General features: G+C 42.9%; 1 protein-coding gene across 1 annotated transcript in view; it reads left to right on the top strand.

The window, feature by feature from the left end:
- Window positions 1–2,831: 2,831 nt before the first annotated feature.
- map3k3 (mitogen-activated protein kinase kinase kinase 3) overlaps window positions 2,832–16,977 on the top strand; it is a 132,235-nt gene continuing 118,089 nt past the window's right edge. Inside the window, exon 1 of the mRNA XM_078223730.1 lies at window positions 2,832–3,152. The gene's annotated coding sequence lies outside the window, so the exon portion shown is untranslated. The remainder of the gene's footprint in view (window positions 3,153–16,977) is intronic.

Genomic DNA, 16,977 nt, shown 5'->3' with positions numbered 1-16,977 from the left:
CCCACCCCCTCCTTTGACCCCCCCCTTTCCTTTCTCCTCCTGTCCTTTACCCTTTCCCTCACAATTCCTTCCCAGCCACCTCATCCTTTCCCCTTCCCTACCTCCTTTCCTCTCCCCTCCTCTCCCTAACACCTCCTTTCCCATTCCCTCCATTCCCCTCTCCCTCCTTTCCATCCCCTTCACAGTCCCCTCGCTGCAACCTCCTCAACAATCCACCCTAGAATATTCTAATGTCAACCAATGCTCTCCTAAATCCCTCAACCCCTCCTAAGCCTTTTGCACATTGCACCACTTGCCTCAGCCATTTCCTCAGGGCTCATAGACAAGGTCCAATGCAAGCAATGGAACAGCTTTTGTTCTATTCATTCATCCATAGGATGTTGGTGTCGTTGCCTAGGCCGGTATTTATTGGCCATTCCTAACTGTCCTTGAGAAAGTGATGGTGAGCAGCCTTCTTGAACTGCTGTAGCCCATATAGCGTAGGTGCGCCCACAGTGCTGAGGGAGTTCCAGGACTTTTACCCAGCAACAGTGAAGGAATAACAAAATCAGGACATGTGAACATACAAACTAGAAGCGGGAGTAGGCCACTCAGCTCGATGGCTTGGCCCTAATGTTTAGATCATGCCCCCTGGTTCTAGAGCCTTCAACTATTGAAAACCTTGAGTGAACCTTCTCTGCAGTTTCCAATGCACTTACATATTTCCTTAAATAAGGAGGCCAATAATATACAGAGTATTCCAGATGTGGTTTTAGTAATGTCTTGTATAACTTAAGCATAACTTCCCTACTGTTGTATTCAATTCCTGTTGCAATAAATCAGGATGGTGAGTGACTTGGAGGGTAACTTTCAGGTGGCGGTGTTTCCATGCATCTACTGCTCTTGTCCTTCAAGACGGTAGAGGTTGTGGGTTTGGAAAGTGCTGTCGAAGGAGCCTTGGTGAGTTGCTACAGTGCATCTTTAGATCACAGAATTGTTACGGCACAGAAGTAGGCCATTTGGCCCATCGTGTCTGCACAGGCTCTCCAAACAAGAATCATGACATAGTGCCATTCCCCTGCGCATTGTTTCTATTCAATTAATAATCTAATGCCCTCTTGGATGCCTTGATCGAACCTGCCTCCCCCTGGTGCTGCCATTGTGCATTGGTGTCATAGAGATATACAGCACAGAAACAGGCCCTTCGACCCAACCCGTCCATGCCGACCAGGTTTCCTAAACTGAACTTGTCACATTTTCCTGCATTTGGCCCATTTCCTTCGAAACTTTTGCCATCCACGTACCTGTCCAAATGTCCTTTAAATGTTGTATTTGCACCCGCCTCTACAACCTCCTCTGGCAGGTCATTCCATGTTCTATTCCATAGAAAACATTCTTTCTGGATGTATCTCAGCTTGGTATGACACCTGCTCTGACCAAGATCACAAAAAAATTACAAAGGGTTATGAACGTAGCCCAGTCAATCATGCAAACCAGCCTCCCATCCATTGACTCCATCAGCACTCCCCGCTGCCTCGGAAAAACAGCCAGCATAATCAAGGGCTCCACACACCCTGGGCATATTCTCTTCTATCTTGTTCCATCAGGAAAAAGATACAACATTCTGAGATCACGTACCAACTGACTCAAACACAGCTTCTTCTCTGCTGCCATCAGTCTTTTGAATGGACCTACCATATATTAAGCTGATCTTTCTCTGCACCTTAGCTATGACTGTAACACTTTATTCTGCAACCTCTCCTTTCCTTCTCCTCTATGTACTCTAGAAACAATATGCTCTGACTGTATAGGACGTAAGAAACAATACTATTCACTGTATCCCAATACATATGACAATAATAAATCAAATTAAATACGCACCACCCTCTGTGAAAAAGTTGCCCCTCAGGTCCCTTTTAAATCTTTCCCCTCTCACAAATCTATGCCCTTTCGTTTTGGACTCCCCCACCCTAAGCCTTGGCTATTCACCTTATCTTTACCCTTCATGATTTTATAAACCTCTATAAAGTCACTCCTCATCCTCCTATGTTCCAGGGAAAAAATGATGTGGAGATGCCGTCGTTGGACTGGTGTAAGCACAGTAAAGAGTCTAACAACACCAAGTTAAAGTCCAACAGGACTCCCACTCACCTGACGAAGGAGCAGGGCTCCGAAAGCTAGTGGCGTTTGCTACCAAATAAACCTGTTGGACTTTAACCTGGTGTTGTTAGACTCCTTACCAGGGAAAAAAGCCCAGCCTATCTAGCCTCTCCTTATAATTCAAAGCTTCCAGTCTCGGTAACAAGCTTGTAAAATCATTTTTACACTCTTTCCAGTTTAATAACATCCTTCTATAGCAGCGTGACCAGAATTGGACGCAGTACTCCAAATGTGTCCTTACCAATGTCTTGCACAGTTGTAACATAACTTCCCAACTCCTGTACTCAGTGCTCTGACCGGTGAAGGCAAGTATGTCAAACGCCTTCTTCAGCACCGGTGATGGAGGGAGTGGATGTTGAAGGTGATGCATTACCAGCCATCATCCTCTCCACTTCCCACGCTGCACATGCGCCGACCGCCAACCTCGCCCCGCGCATGCGCTCGCGGAAGACGCCAGTTGTGCGCACGCAGCGGAGCCGACCGGTTGGGCTCGGTGTTACGCAGGCGCATCAAGGAGCGGGTCGCCGGCTGCCTGCGCGGGGCTGCGTGCGCAGCAGAGACGGCGGGGCCGGGCCCGGCTGTGCGCAGGCGCACCGGGGGACGCGGTTGCCGGCTGTCGGCGCGGTGGTTGCCGCGCGCGTGCGCAGTGCTGGCTGGTTTGGCGGCTGGAGAGGGCCGGCGGCAGTGTGCTTGTTTAAGGGGGGGGTGGGGGGAGGGGGAGTTGTTGTTGGTCCGGAAGAGAGCTCGCCGTGCGGCCCACTGCAGCCTGTCCGCGCACATCTGGGGGCTTGGGGCCCCCCCCGGCCTCCGACTCATAACTGCCATGGAGGCGCTGGGAGCTGCACGGCGCCAGGGCTGAATCGTGCAGGGAGTGAGTGAGGGGGCGCGGGGCCCAGAGCCCCGGGACAAAGCGGGGCGGAGAGTGGGAGCAGCCAGACAGCGGCCCAGAGCCCGGGGCTGGAGAGGCAGGCCGGAATCCACCGGGACAAACTGACCACCCCGCACAAATGCAGGTATACTCAGCTGGTGCACAACACTGCGGGACATGTCAATACTGGTACCGAATACCCTGGGGTTTACTAATGCATCTGTATAATGTATGTGTGCTGAACTATTACAGAGTTGATAGGAGCATTAAAAATGCAGTTTACACAGTTGATGCAGAATCTGCTGGATCTGCAAATTTAGATGCACCAATCTAGTGCAAAATATCTCGGGATATGCAAATGTAAGTGTACTAAATTGATGCAGAATATCCAAATATAAGTATAAAGTATATTATGTTCAAGCGTGACTGTGCAAAACATCTGGTGCTTTCCTTTTATCCAGTGACAGCTGGCATCAAGTACAGTGATATACAGTACCAATCCATATGTTGAGATATTATAATGCAGATATGGAAAGCTTATGTAGGATATCTCAAAACATTATTACTATGCATATGCAAAATCATGACAGAATTTGACACAACTTGCCTGAATGCATAAGGAAGAAGGCAGGAAAAGGGCAGCTGGAACATCAATCTACCTTCTAGCCCAGTCATGTAATCTTGGGAGAGGGTAACGAGAAAACAAGTTATTCCAATGCAGTTTTACAGAAGCAATGCAGAATTTTCCAAGCTGTACTATTTTAAATATGGAGGGACAGTGTAGGATGATGATGTACATATTCTGAAATAATGTAGAATATCCAACACCAATATACAAAGTAGGTATAGAACACTGTCATATCCTGATGCAGCTGACCAGTCATTGGAGAAATAGAGAGATGGAATGATGGAGGTAGTGCTGAATATGCTGTGATATATCAGGACCAGTGTAGAATTAGACTATATGTTAATCTAGGAACGCCATGCTGGTGTAGAGTGAGAGTTGATTTACGAAGGCAAGCATGCAGAGCCAGTGTTAGATAGGCAGTCCTCTTAAACGGGTGAGGTAACAACAAGCAAAGGATGGGCAGGGGAGGTCTGATAATGACCCTTTTAGTGAAACAGAAGTGCATCCTGTTTTGGTTAGTGGGAGTTTTAACAACAACAGGTTAAAGTCCAACAGGTTTATTTGGTAGCAAATACCAGGTTAGTGGGTCCAGGTGAAAATAGAAAATGGTTGTGGGGAGGGTCTGCGGTCCGCAAGCACTGGGATGTAATTGGGTCGGCTAGCACAATTGGGAATGTGTGCGACCACTAAAGTAGGAGGGAGAAATAATAAAGCATTGGATGGTTTGTGGCTGAAGGACTTGGAAGTGGTAAGGTTTGTGATGGTCTGATGTTTGGTGTTTCGGAGAGAGGAATCACAGTGATGGAGAAGTTTTAAAGTTTTTGGCATTTATCAGGTGTGTTGAGCTGTCTGGAAGAGCTGAAAGCAATGACAGGAGTGGCAAAACATTGAGGAAGGGAGAATTGTACCTGAGAGGAGGAGGAGGACATCAGCACTAATGGTGGTTGGCATTTGGAATTGTGAGCGGCTCAGCAAAAAAAAGGAGAAACATACTTTAAAGTTATGGAATCTGAAAACAGCCAGCGGTGAGGAGGAGTAAATATGGAGCAGGAATGTGTTCATATTGAGCAACAGAGCGGAGAGATGTCGGAGAAAATGGAGGAAGAGAGAGAAATCGGCACCAGGCTGTGGTAATGGATTCTGTGCATACCGAGAATAATGGCTTTGAATTACCAGTCAGTCACCATTGGCATTTCCGACCTACCCCACTCTATTTTTGGGTTCCTTCTGTACCATTTTGCCCAACAGCACTAGAGCAGAACTAGAGAATGACCCACATTGTCATCCTGAAGATTGGGGGTGTTTTACAAACCAGCAAAGGGCCACCAAAAAGTCAATAAAAATGGAAAAAATAGAATGAGAGTAAACTAGCCAGAAATATGAAAACATTGAAAGAGTTTTTACAAGCATTTAAAATGAATGAGAGTGGCTAAAGTAAACATTGGTCACTTAAAAGTAGAGACAGGAAAGGTTATGAGGAGATGGCAGAGACATTAAACAGCATTTTGCATCTGTCTTCACATTAGAAGACAACGGTTATGGATCACGAATAGAGGATAACCTAGTGGTTATTAGTAAGAAAATGAAGGTAATTAATATCAGCAGAGAAAAAGTCTTTGAGAATCCCAGGAGGTTAAAATCCAACCCACGTCCTTATGTCCTACATTGTAGGGTTTTAAAATAGATGAGGAAAAATAGGGAACTACAAGCTAGTTAGCCTGACACCAGTCATCAGGAAAATGCTGGGATCTATTATTAAAGGAGTCTTAACATTGAAAAGCATTGTATGATTCGTACAAGTCAACATGGTTTTGTGAAAGGGAAATCCTGTTGGACAAATTTATTACAGTTATTTGAGCATGTAACTATTAAGATAGATGAAGAAAAAACAGTAGATGTCATGTACTTGGATTTCCAAAAGATGCTCAGTAAGGTGTCACACAAAAGGTTAATACGCAAAGGGTGATATTTTAGCTGGATAAAGGATCGGTTTACGAACAGAAACAGAATAAGAATAAATGGGCATTTTCAGTTTGATAAATGATGACTAGAGTGCTACGAGGATCAGTGCTGGGGCCTCAGCTATTTACAGTTTTTATTAATGACTTTAGATGAAGAGACAGACAAATGCATCCAAGTTTACTGATGATACAAAGCTAGATTGGAATATGAGCTGTGAGGAGGATACAAAGAGATAGAAACAGGTTAACATGAGTGCGCAGCAAAGCAGCCGAAGGAGCAAAGTGTGGAGAAGTGTAAAGTTATTCATTTTGGTCATAAGAATAGAAAAGCAGAATATTTTTAAAAGACATGAAACTTATAAATGTTGATGTTCAGAGAGATTTTGTGCTCTTACAAGGAGCAATTAGAAAGGCAGATGGAATGTTGATTTGATTTATTGTTGTCACATGTATTGGGATGCAGTGAAAAGTATTGTTTCTTGCGCTATACAGACAAACCATACCATTCATAGAGCATGGGGAGAAGGAAAGGAGAGGATGCAGAATATTGTGTTACATTCATAGCTAGGGTACAGAGAAAGATCAGTCTAATATATGGTAGGTCCATTCAAAAGGCTGATGACAGCAGGGAAGAAACTGTTCTTGAGTCGGTTGGTACATGACTTCAGACTTTTGTATCTTTTTCCCGATGAAGAGAGTATGTCCGAGCCTTCATTCCAAGGGAATTGTAGTACAAAGTAAAGAAACCTTGCTGATATTGTATGGGGCTTTGGCCAGACCATAGCTGGAATACTTGTTCAGTTTTTATCTCCATATTTAAGGAAGGGCATACTTACATTGGATGCAGTTCACTAGATTGACCCCTGGGATGACAGGGTTGTCCAGTGTTCCCTGGAGTTTAGAAGAGTAAAAGGTAATCTCATTGAAATGTACAAGATTAGGAAGTGGCCTGACAGGGTAGATACTGAGATATTGTTTCCTCTGATTGGAGACTCTAGAACCCAGTGACTGAGATGAGGATAATTGTCTTCACTTTATAGGCTTGTGAATCTTTGGAATTCTCTGCCTCAGAGGGTTGTGGATGTGTCATCATTGAATATATTAAAGGCTGGGAGAGACAGAATTTTCATCTCTCAGGGACTTGAGGGATATGGGGATCAGTCAAGAAAGTGAAGTTGAAGCCCAAGATCATCCATGATCATATAGAATGGCAGAGCAGGCTTGCTCCTAGTTCCTGTGTTCTTAGATTGACATTTGGCAAATGCCATTCTCTCTCCCCATCCTATCTATTTGAAGCTCCACTGTGATCAGAGGCCCAAAATTTCTCCTTTAATGAAACATTGAAAATTACTGTTTTCCTCTCTACTACAACATTAATGAAATTGAGTGCAGCGTGTGGTTGCATTCGCTTAATTATGGAGAAAAACACAGTCTCCGGTTTAATCTTCTGGAATTTCAAGGACCTCATTGGGAATTGTGTTGGCTTTTTCCTGGTTTCCCTTCCAGTAGCCTTGCGGCCCATGCTGTGTTTACTGAGACCGTTCGATGGAATTGGTTTATCGGATAGTTCTCGCATGTTTAAAATAAAAACTTGCTTTGCTTGCATGAACAACACAGAATAATGAAACCACATGGTCAATTAGTTGGCACTAAGGTGTTTGGATATTGTATATATCCCGGAAAATGCATTATAAACTAGAGTCTAATCAAGGAGTTACGGTGACTTATTTGCAGAATGATAGATTTATTGGAGTTGGTTACAGACTGGATTAACATTTTAGATGACAGACTTAGTTTAGCCAGGGCAATGATGCAAACATTGAAATGTGCCTGGCTTAGGGAAGGGAAGAAACAACCAAGATCCCTGTTTTGATTATGGTTCAGTAAACCCTGCTGTAAAGTGTGTGTGCACATCTGATAAGAAGTCAGCTGTGAAGACACCATTGTGTCTTTTAAGGGAAAAGTGTGTAAATATTTATTTAAAGCAGGAAAAGATTAAAAGGCTGTGAACGATAGAAAGGGATCAGTGTTATGTAATTAGTTTTGGATTCTTCTCTGAGAGATGGTTGGCTGAATTGCAGCCTCCTATGGCTGTGCTGCACCTGACCACTCTGAACCCAATGAACCCTTTGCTGCCTTGGAATGGGGCACAGATCTTTGACATGGAAATGGGTGATAAGTCTTCCAGGATCATCTATGCCAGCATCACAACTGCCTCTGAAACTGCACGTTTATATCAACGGTTGCTGCTGTAGATCATACTGTTGGTGACCGTTGATTGTGAGCTAGTTCCATAGTTTCTGCTGTTAAATATTGTTTTTATAATGCTCGTATGAAGAGACTTGGGATGTTTTACTGCATTAAAATACTATATAAATCCAAATGAATGTTTATGCCTAAAATGGTGACCTGTCACCCCACCCCCAGTTGTTTACTGGACCCACTGAGCATCTCCAGCATCCCATTTCTTTGAGAAATGGCTAAGTTTTGAAAATGCTAACGTCATTGTTTGGAACAGAAGGTTGCAAAGTCACCAGAAAAAAGATGAAATGCAAATCTTCAAACTTGCATTGAGCTTTGTTGGAGCAACACAGCAAGGCAGGGTAGAAGGATAACACATGAATTATTGCTGGTATATGTTGCAAAAACAGAAAATGCTAGAGAAATTCAGCAGGTCTGACAGCATCTGTGGAGAGAGAATAGAGCCAACGTTTCAAGTCTGGATGACCCTTCAGCCCTGTCAGACATGCCAAGTTTCTCCAGCATTTTCTGTTTTTGTTTCAGATTCCAGCATACGTACTATGTTGCCTTTATCTGGTAGATGTTGCAGTGGGAATTGTAATGGTGAGTAACATCAGGGGAATCTCTACGTTCAAACTAAAGTATACGATGTACATCCTAGATTTCTCAATTACGTACATGTATGGTGATTACTTTTGCATGTGGCTGACTGTTGCTAAAAGCTAGGAAACCCAGGGTGTGTAATAAGTTCAAACCCTTCACCAAGTTGAGTTGAACCAAGTAGAGTGGGTTGAAACCTTCAGAAATTGGATTAGGCCAATTTCATCTCTGTAATTTAAAGACCACATTAAGAAAATCTCATGCAACAGGTAATTATAAAATAATAGCACAAAGTTTGTGACCATTGACTGTTCTTCCTTAAAATAATTGGTTAAGTATATTTATGGGAAATGTTTATATTAAATTATTGGCACGTATAAGGGCTGGAATGAAGTCCTTTCTGATGCTGAAGATGTGAGAGAGGTTCTTTGGAGGTAATTGTTAGGTCCAGTAGCTGAAGCAATTTGCCAATAGGTTTTAGACCATAGAAAAACTACAGCACAATACAGGCCCTTCAGCCCACAAAGTTGTGCCGAACATGTCCCTACCTTGGCGATTACTAGGCTTACCTATAACCCTCTATCTTACTAAGTTCCATGTACTTATCTAAAAGTCTCTTAAAAGACCCGATCGAATCTGCCTCCACCACCGTTGCTGGCAGCCCATTCCACACACTGAGTGAAAAACGTACCCCTGACATCTCCTCTGTACCTACTCCCCAGCACTTAAACCTGTGTCCTCTTGTGGCAACCATTTCAGCCCTAGGAAAAAGCCTCTGACTGTCCACTCGATCAGTACCTCTCAACATCTTATACACCTCTATCAGGTCACCCCTCATCCTTCGTCTCTCCAAGGAGAAAAGGCTGAGCTCACTCAACCTATCCTCATAAGGCATGCTCCCCAACCCAGGCAACATCCTTGTAAATCTCCTTTGCACCCTTTCTATGGCTTCCACATCCTTCCTGTAATGAGGCGACCAGAACTGAGCACAGTACTCCAAGTGTGGTCTGACCAGGTCTTATATAGCTGCAACATTATCTCACGAATCCTAAACTCAATTCCTCAATTGATGAAGGCTAGTACACCATACGCCTTCTTAACCACAGCCTCAACCTGCACAGCTGCTTTGAGCGTCCTATGAACTCGGACCCCCCAAGATCCTTCTGATCTTCCACTCTGCCAAGAGTCCTACCATTAATATTATATTCCGCCATCCTATTTGACCTGCCAAAATGAACCACCTCACACTTATCTGGGTTGAACTCCATCTGCCACTTCGCCGCCCAGTCTTGCATCCTATCAATGTCTCGCTGCAACTTCTGACATCCCTCCACACTATCCACAACACCTCCAACCTTTGTGTCATCAGCAAACTTACCAATCCATCCCTCCACTTCCCCATCCAGGTCATTTATAAAAATCGCAAAGAGTAAGGGTCCCAGAACAGATCCCTAGGGCACTCCACTGGTGACCGACCTCCTGATTTTCTGATTATTTGTTATCAAAGACTTACCCAGAAACCAGGCCAGAAAAGATGCTGTGGAGACTGCAAAGGTTTGTGATGTATTATCAGAGTGCCGTAAAATACACAAGTCAGAATATGGAGAGTGGATGAGGCAGAGAAGGCATGGGCATTTTGAATCCCAGCACATCTGTTTCCCTTTCCCTGCACTGATTCTCGGGCCTTGTTTCCTGCATTATCTTACTTCAGGGATTCTTTTGCTGTCTAAGCTTTCTAGTGCCATGACAAATCAATAACCGTTCTAACTTCCAATTATAACCCAGCCACTCTTGTATGAAAATGTGTATTGATGATTATAGAAACATAGAAAGTAGGAGTATGCCATTCAGCACTTCGAGCCTGCTCAACCATTCATTTTGATCATGGCTGATTATAAAATTCTTTGGGAAGGATTGTGGACTTTGAAAGTATTGTACATTAAATTTTGTACTCCTGTGAATTGTTGGATCATTAGAATGGAGCAGCAGAAGGAGTCAGGAACTGGGGCCAGTTGGACATAAAGCCAGGTTAAACAAATTAAACTAGAAACCACTGAAGTACCTGTTGTTTTATAAAGATAGCAAACCTGACTTGAAAACACCAGTATGAAAATACACAGTTCAGTTTTGGCTTTAATACATGCCTAAAGCAAAAAAAACATTTTTTCTATTCTTTCATGGGATGTGGGCATTGCTGGCAGAGTCAGCATTTGTTGCCCATCCCTCATTGCCCTGAACTGAGTGGCTTGCTAGGCCACTTCAGAAGGCGGTTAAGAGTCAACCACATAGCTGTGGGTCTGAAATCACATGGAGGCCAGACCAGGTAAGGATGGCAGACTTCCTTCCCTAAAGGGCATTAATGAACTAAATGGGTTTTTACAACAATCGATGATAGTTTCATGGTCACCATTACTGAGACTGGCTTTTAATTCCAGATTTATTAATTGAATTTAAATTCCACCAGCTGCTGTGGTGGGATTTGAACCCATGTTCCCAGAACATTAGCTTGGGGCTCTAGATTACTTGTCCAGTGACATTACCACTTTGCCCCCATCTCTCCCTATTTACCAACCTGCACCGACTTCATTCAACGAAGGAATGTTGCTTTGTCTGTGTGTCTTTGTAAGTCTGCTTGCATTTTTTATAGTGTGGAAGCCTGTAACCCATTCATGCTTGGGACAGACACTTATTTGCTAACATTCCAGAGAAGCATTTGAGGTATTTGGTTTGCATCCAACCAGGAACTGACTGTGCATATGCCTTTGGATGGGTGGAGGGAAGTTAAAGACCCATACAAACTGTGACCCAAGTGATTAATGTGGTTAATATCTAACATGCTGGCTGCCATCTGATCTCAGTATTAACAGAAGCAGACTGCTAGCATCCTGACAATTGTGGCTGTTCCAAGAATACCGACAGATAGAGAAGGGATGCTCCGAATTGTCCTGAGTGAAGATCAAGTTAGCACGGTAGCTTGTCAGAGCAGAGGATGCAATTTGAAGCAATGTTGTGCATGACTACCTAAGCTTGACCCTCCTGTCTGCAAGCGTTGGAGGTTTCTTGTTGTGTATTCGGCTGTGAATTCACCATGACAACTATGCTGTGGGCATGTCAAGGCCACTAAAGGGGAAATAAAATCTCAAAAAAATAAGAGACTTACATTTCCATAGCACCTTTGACAACCTCAGAATGTCCAGAAGTGTTCTGCAGCCAAAGAAGTACTTTGAATTATAGTCACTATTGCAAGAGAATTTTACTCAATTTTCTCCAAATAATAAAAAGAAACACACAGTATGTGGTGGGATTTGAACCCATGTACTTAGCACATGCACTATGTTTTTACTAATAAGATTTTATGAAAACATCAGAAGTTTACCTCCATGGGCCTTCATCAAATTCGATAAGTTGTTTTATGCTTTTCATGATAAAGTTGTTCCTTTGACTTGGGCAGTGAGGCTGCAATTTCACCCGGACCAGAGCTGATCTGGAGTCCTTTTGCCCTTGGAAATCTTACAGAGCACACAGGATTGTGCATTCCCTGCTCGTAATGAGTCTCTGGAAGTTTGAACAATTTTCTGATTGTAGCCAATGGTTCGTTATGAACCTGTTGTCATACAAATTGCAGTCAGGCGCACACAATATTTACTTCAGATTTGGTGGAACTTTGTTAGAAAGGAAGGGCCAGTCTCCTGATACATTCTGTACAGTCCCACCTATAACCTGTCTCTGGCTTTTCATTACATGGTTTGTTAAGAAGCTACGCATTTTTTGGTGTATCTGCCTGGAATAAATCCAGATCTGTCCATTAATAGATCAATGTTTTAAAGCACACATTACAACCTCATTTGTACAGGTCATGGCCTCAAACCTGTTTTCACCCACTCCAGTCTTGTCCCTTCACCCTTTTGAAGCCTTTAATTCTTGCTAGGTTGTTAATTGCTTTCTGGTATTTCACCTAACCCTCAATGATTGTGTGTGGACTCAGAGCAAGGTGTCAGCACACACTATTTTACTACGGGTTACACCAAAAGATACAGAACGAGCAATCTACAGCCTTAAACTTCAATGACAATTTACAAAACCAAAGTGCAATCATTTAATAAGAAATCTATTAATGGACAGATCTGGATTTATTCCAGGCAGATACCCCAAAAAATGCATAGCTTCTTAACAAACCATGTAATGAAAAGCCAGAGGAGACAGGTTATAGGCGGCACGGTAGCACAGTGGTTAGCACTGCTGCTTCACAGCTCCAGGGACCTGGGTTCGATTCTCGGCTTGGGTCACTGTCTGTGTGGAGTTTGCACATTCTCCTCGTGTCTGCGTGGGTTTCCTCCGGGTGCTCCGGTTTCCTCCCACAGTCCAAAGATGTGCGGGTTAGGTTGATTGGCCATGCTAAAAATTGCCCTTAGTGTCCTGAGATGCGTAGGTTAGAGGGATTAGTGGGTAAATATGTAGGGATATGGGGGTAAGGCCTGGGTGGGATTGTGGTCGGTGCAGACTCGATGGGCCGAATGGCATCTTTCTGTACTGTAGGGTTCCTATGATTTCTATGATCAATCTGGTCATTCATGAGCTTACATCAGAAAAAAATGATTTTGAAACTTTTGGATTGTAGTGAAAACACAATTGATTTTAAATCTTAGAGGTTTAAGGGAAGGGTTTCTCCCACCCGTACCTGGTTCAACCTACCTGTGACTCGGATCACACAATGCAGATTCCTCTTAATGTCCTTGGAAGTGGTCCAGCAAACCGCTCTGTTATAAATAGAGCTACCACATGTCAGGCAGTGGGCTTTAAATGCAACCTTGCAAGTGTCCCTCACATTCTGACAAAAAAAATCCTGTCCTAGTCACATGCACTTTCCAACAGGAATTCCAAACAGTGATTAGAAGTGCAAACTATGGCTGATTTCTTTCTTCCCTCCTTAACCTTGGGCACTTGTGGTCTATTGTCGAGTATCTCATACTTTGGCTCTGATCAACTAACTCGCATAGGCTGGCTTGGGACCTCTGGGTCTCAAAGCCTTTTGCCACCCCAGGCAGCAAATTTACCTGAGAATGCAGCAAAACTTCAGTTGCACACATTCCCTCATTTGCTTCACACACCCTGCTATAATATGAAGGAGAATCCGAGATGAGCCCACAGAGACAGAATGACTCCTTGTTAGTTTTCATGTTAACCACAGATATTAAATTTGATTTTTTTTTTACAAAAGTCATACTGCATTCCATTTATTCTAGTGACCTATGATCCACCAGATTTCTGTTGGCTTTATTTTGATTAAACATTTTGATGTTGCATTAGCACGAAGGTACTCCCTGCATTCAGGACTCTCCGCTCATCAGCATTGCTACAGTGGCAATAAAGCCAATTCTTGCGCTTCGCTGAAGTATGTTTTTCTTTTAGTATGGTGTCATCATCATACCATTCTCGACCAAGATCTGTATCCTACCACCACACACACACACACACACACACACACACACACACACACACACCCCCCCCCCCCCGCCCCCCCGCCCCCCCGGGGCAAAACAAGAGACCTCATTTTTTATGAACATGATTGATTTATCCTTTACTTTACTTTAAACCTAAACATTATTTCTGAAAAGCCAGCACTGCAAAAATGTGCAGGTCAGGTGGATTGACCATGCGAAGATTACCCCTTAGTGTCAGGGGGATTTAACAGGATAAATATGTGGGGTTACGGGGTTAGATAGGGTCTGGGTGGGCTGGTTGTCAGTGCAGGCTCGATGGGCTGAATGTCCTCCTCCTGTACTGTAGGGATTTGTTGATGGTTTAGAAGAATACCTTCAGTTCTGTAGCCTTGTGAGTAGCCATCGATCCTGATCCATGCTGCCTCTATCCCTCTGAAGCACTCCATAATGATAGCTCTTGTATCAGACCTGTTTAATATTCCTGTAGCAAAACTGGACCATGTAAGGAAGATATATAAACTACATGTGTGTTATTTAGAGCACAGAAACAGAGAAAAAAAATTAAAAGCCGTGGTTCAGTTTGTTAATTATTAGAGTGGTATTTTACTAGAATAGTACCACGGATGAAAATAAAAATATTTTAAAACTAAAGCAACATACTGTAGGTGCTGGAAATCTTAGCTAAAAACAGGAAACGCTGAAAATACTCAGAAGTCTGAGAAACAGAGTTATCGTTTTAGGTTGATGAATGTGCATCAAACTCTGTTCTCTTTCTAATGAATGACTATTGATCAAAGACAAATAATTAGTGGGCTTCAAACTTTGACACCAATGGAAATATAAATATCTGCTGTGCAATTTGTCAGTAACAAAGTGTGTAGGGGGTGTTGTTAGTGGTTAGTTTAACTCTTTGCTTGACATGCTTGTCTTTTGATGCACCTGCCATGAATTTGAACTGTTTTCAACCTGAACCTTCAGTGGAAAATACTGTCCCCAACAGAGGGCAGGGGTCAGAATAGCTGAGGGAGAAAATGAGATGGAATGCACCCTACCTGTCTCGCACAGCGTGTTTTCTCACTGTCAGATAGGCTGTGAACATTCTATGGAGGCACAGAATCTGGATTTAATTCAAATGAACTGTGCGAATAATGAGGGATTTCAATTATATGGAGGGACTTTGAGAAACTGGAATTGTTATCCTTTTAGAACACAAAGTTAAAGGGACATTTAACAAAGCTGTTCAAAATAATATGGTGTTTTGATAGGGTCCAAAACTTCCCTCTGGCAGTTGGGTTGGTAATCAGGGTACACAGATTGGCAAAAAAAACCAGAGGGGAGTTGGGAAGTTATTTTTTCTGCAGCAAGTTATGATAATTCAGAATGCACTGCTGAAAAGAAATTTCTGGATAGCTTTCTTCAGCATAAAGTCAAACAGAAGAGCAGAGCTGCAGGAAGGGAGGTGTGCGATTTGTTAGGCAGCAGGGTAGTGGGGCCATAGGAAAAATGGAGAAGGAGGCCTTGCATCTCGGGTCCTGTCCAACAATGTACATGTTAGCGATGGGGATCAGGATGAAAGTTTCAGGGTGGGTGGCCAGCCAGAATGCTAACTACAGTAACATGGAGCAGATTCAATAATAACTTTCAAAAGGAAATTAGATGCAGGTATATACTTGAAAAGAAAATGTTTACGTAGCTATGGAGGAGGAACAGAAGAGTGGGACTAATTGGGTAACTCATTCAAAGATCCAACAGAATGGACTGAATGGCCTCTTGTTGCAAAGCAGCAACCTGGCTTTACAATACTTGTCACTACAAGAATAGCAAAGCGTAATGAGCTTGAACCATCTACACCACTTTAGGCTTTCTCTCCCTATATCCAATTTTGATATTGAGTTAAAGGCATTTTGAAAGTGCCCATTTCAGCTGGAACTAACAGCTGGTTGACTATACATCATAAACTTGATGAAGAATTCAAAGTTGGGTCATGCCTAAAGAAGCTGTTTAATTTGTATATTGTTGGTGGTCACAGACGATACATGTTTAGGATGATGAAATAAGACCATCGCTCAAATGTGATTATCTCTTCTCTTCAACATACATACTCTCACTCTATCAAAAAGCTAGTTAGACTCACTGCTCTGTTGTCAGGAGGTTGTGCTTTGGATGAGATGTTAAACTAAGATTCCATCCATTTGCTTCAGTAGTGTAAAATGTCCCATGGCACTATTTGAAGATGAATAAGGAGTTCTACGGGTTTCTTTGCCAGCATTCAGCCCATAACCAAATGGTCATTCATGTCCTGTTTGGGGAATTTTCTTTTATGTTCTTTCATGCAATGTGCCATTGCAGCAAAGTCTGCATTTCTTGCCCATCCCCCATTGCCCTTGAACTGAGTTAAGCCATTTCAGAGTTAAGAGTCAACCACATTGCTGTGGATCTGGAGGCATATGTAGGCCAGACCAGGTATGGATGACAGATTTCCTTCCCTGAAGGACGTTAATGAACAACAATTAATGACAGTTTCATGACCACCATTGCTGAGACTGATTTTAATTTCCAGATTTATTGATTTTAATTGGACCAGCTGTCATGGTGAGATTTGAACCCATTTTCCCCAAACCTTTAATCTGAGCTTCTGGAAAAGTAGTCCAGTGACATTACCATGACTTCACTGTCTCCCCATGAACATGCACCTAGGCCTGTGTAACAATATTGGCTGCACTTCAAAATTAAGCTATTGACAGTAAAGTGTTCAGAGTTCTCCAGAGAATGTGAAAAGCATCAAAAATGCAAGATGTTCTTTTTTGGGTTTAGTGTCCACTGACCCTATTTATCCTGGGTAATCGCCATTATCAGACACAAAGTGCTGGCTGTTTGCTTTTCCAAAGGTGTCAGATACAAAGGAACTGCTTATAATGCATTAAAGGTGCCAGCTATTTCAGATAATTTAAGTAGCTGTTTGCATAATCTTTTTTTTTACCATCCCAACTGTTCCTTGTAGTATTTCCTGTCACAAAATTTAAATCAATACATGACACATTTTTAAGTGATAAACATGAGAAATCGGGCATGGTCCATTCAACTCACTTTCTAACTGTA

This window comes from Mustelus asterias, chromosome 11, assembly GCF_964213995.1.
Source record: "Mustelus asterias chromosome 11, sMusAst1.hap1.1, whole genome shotgun sequence".
In the NCBI taxonomy this organism is placed as follows: Eukaryota; Metazoa; Chordata; class Chondrichthyes; order Carcharhiniformes; family Triakidae; genus Mustelus; species Mustelus asterias.
This window is presented reverse-complemented; position numbering and strand designations above follow the sequence as displayed.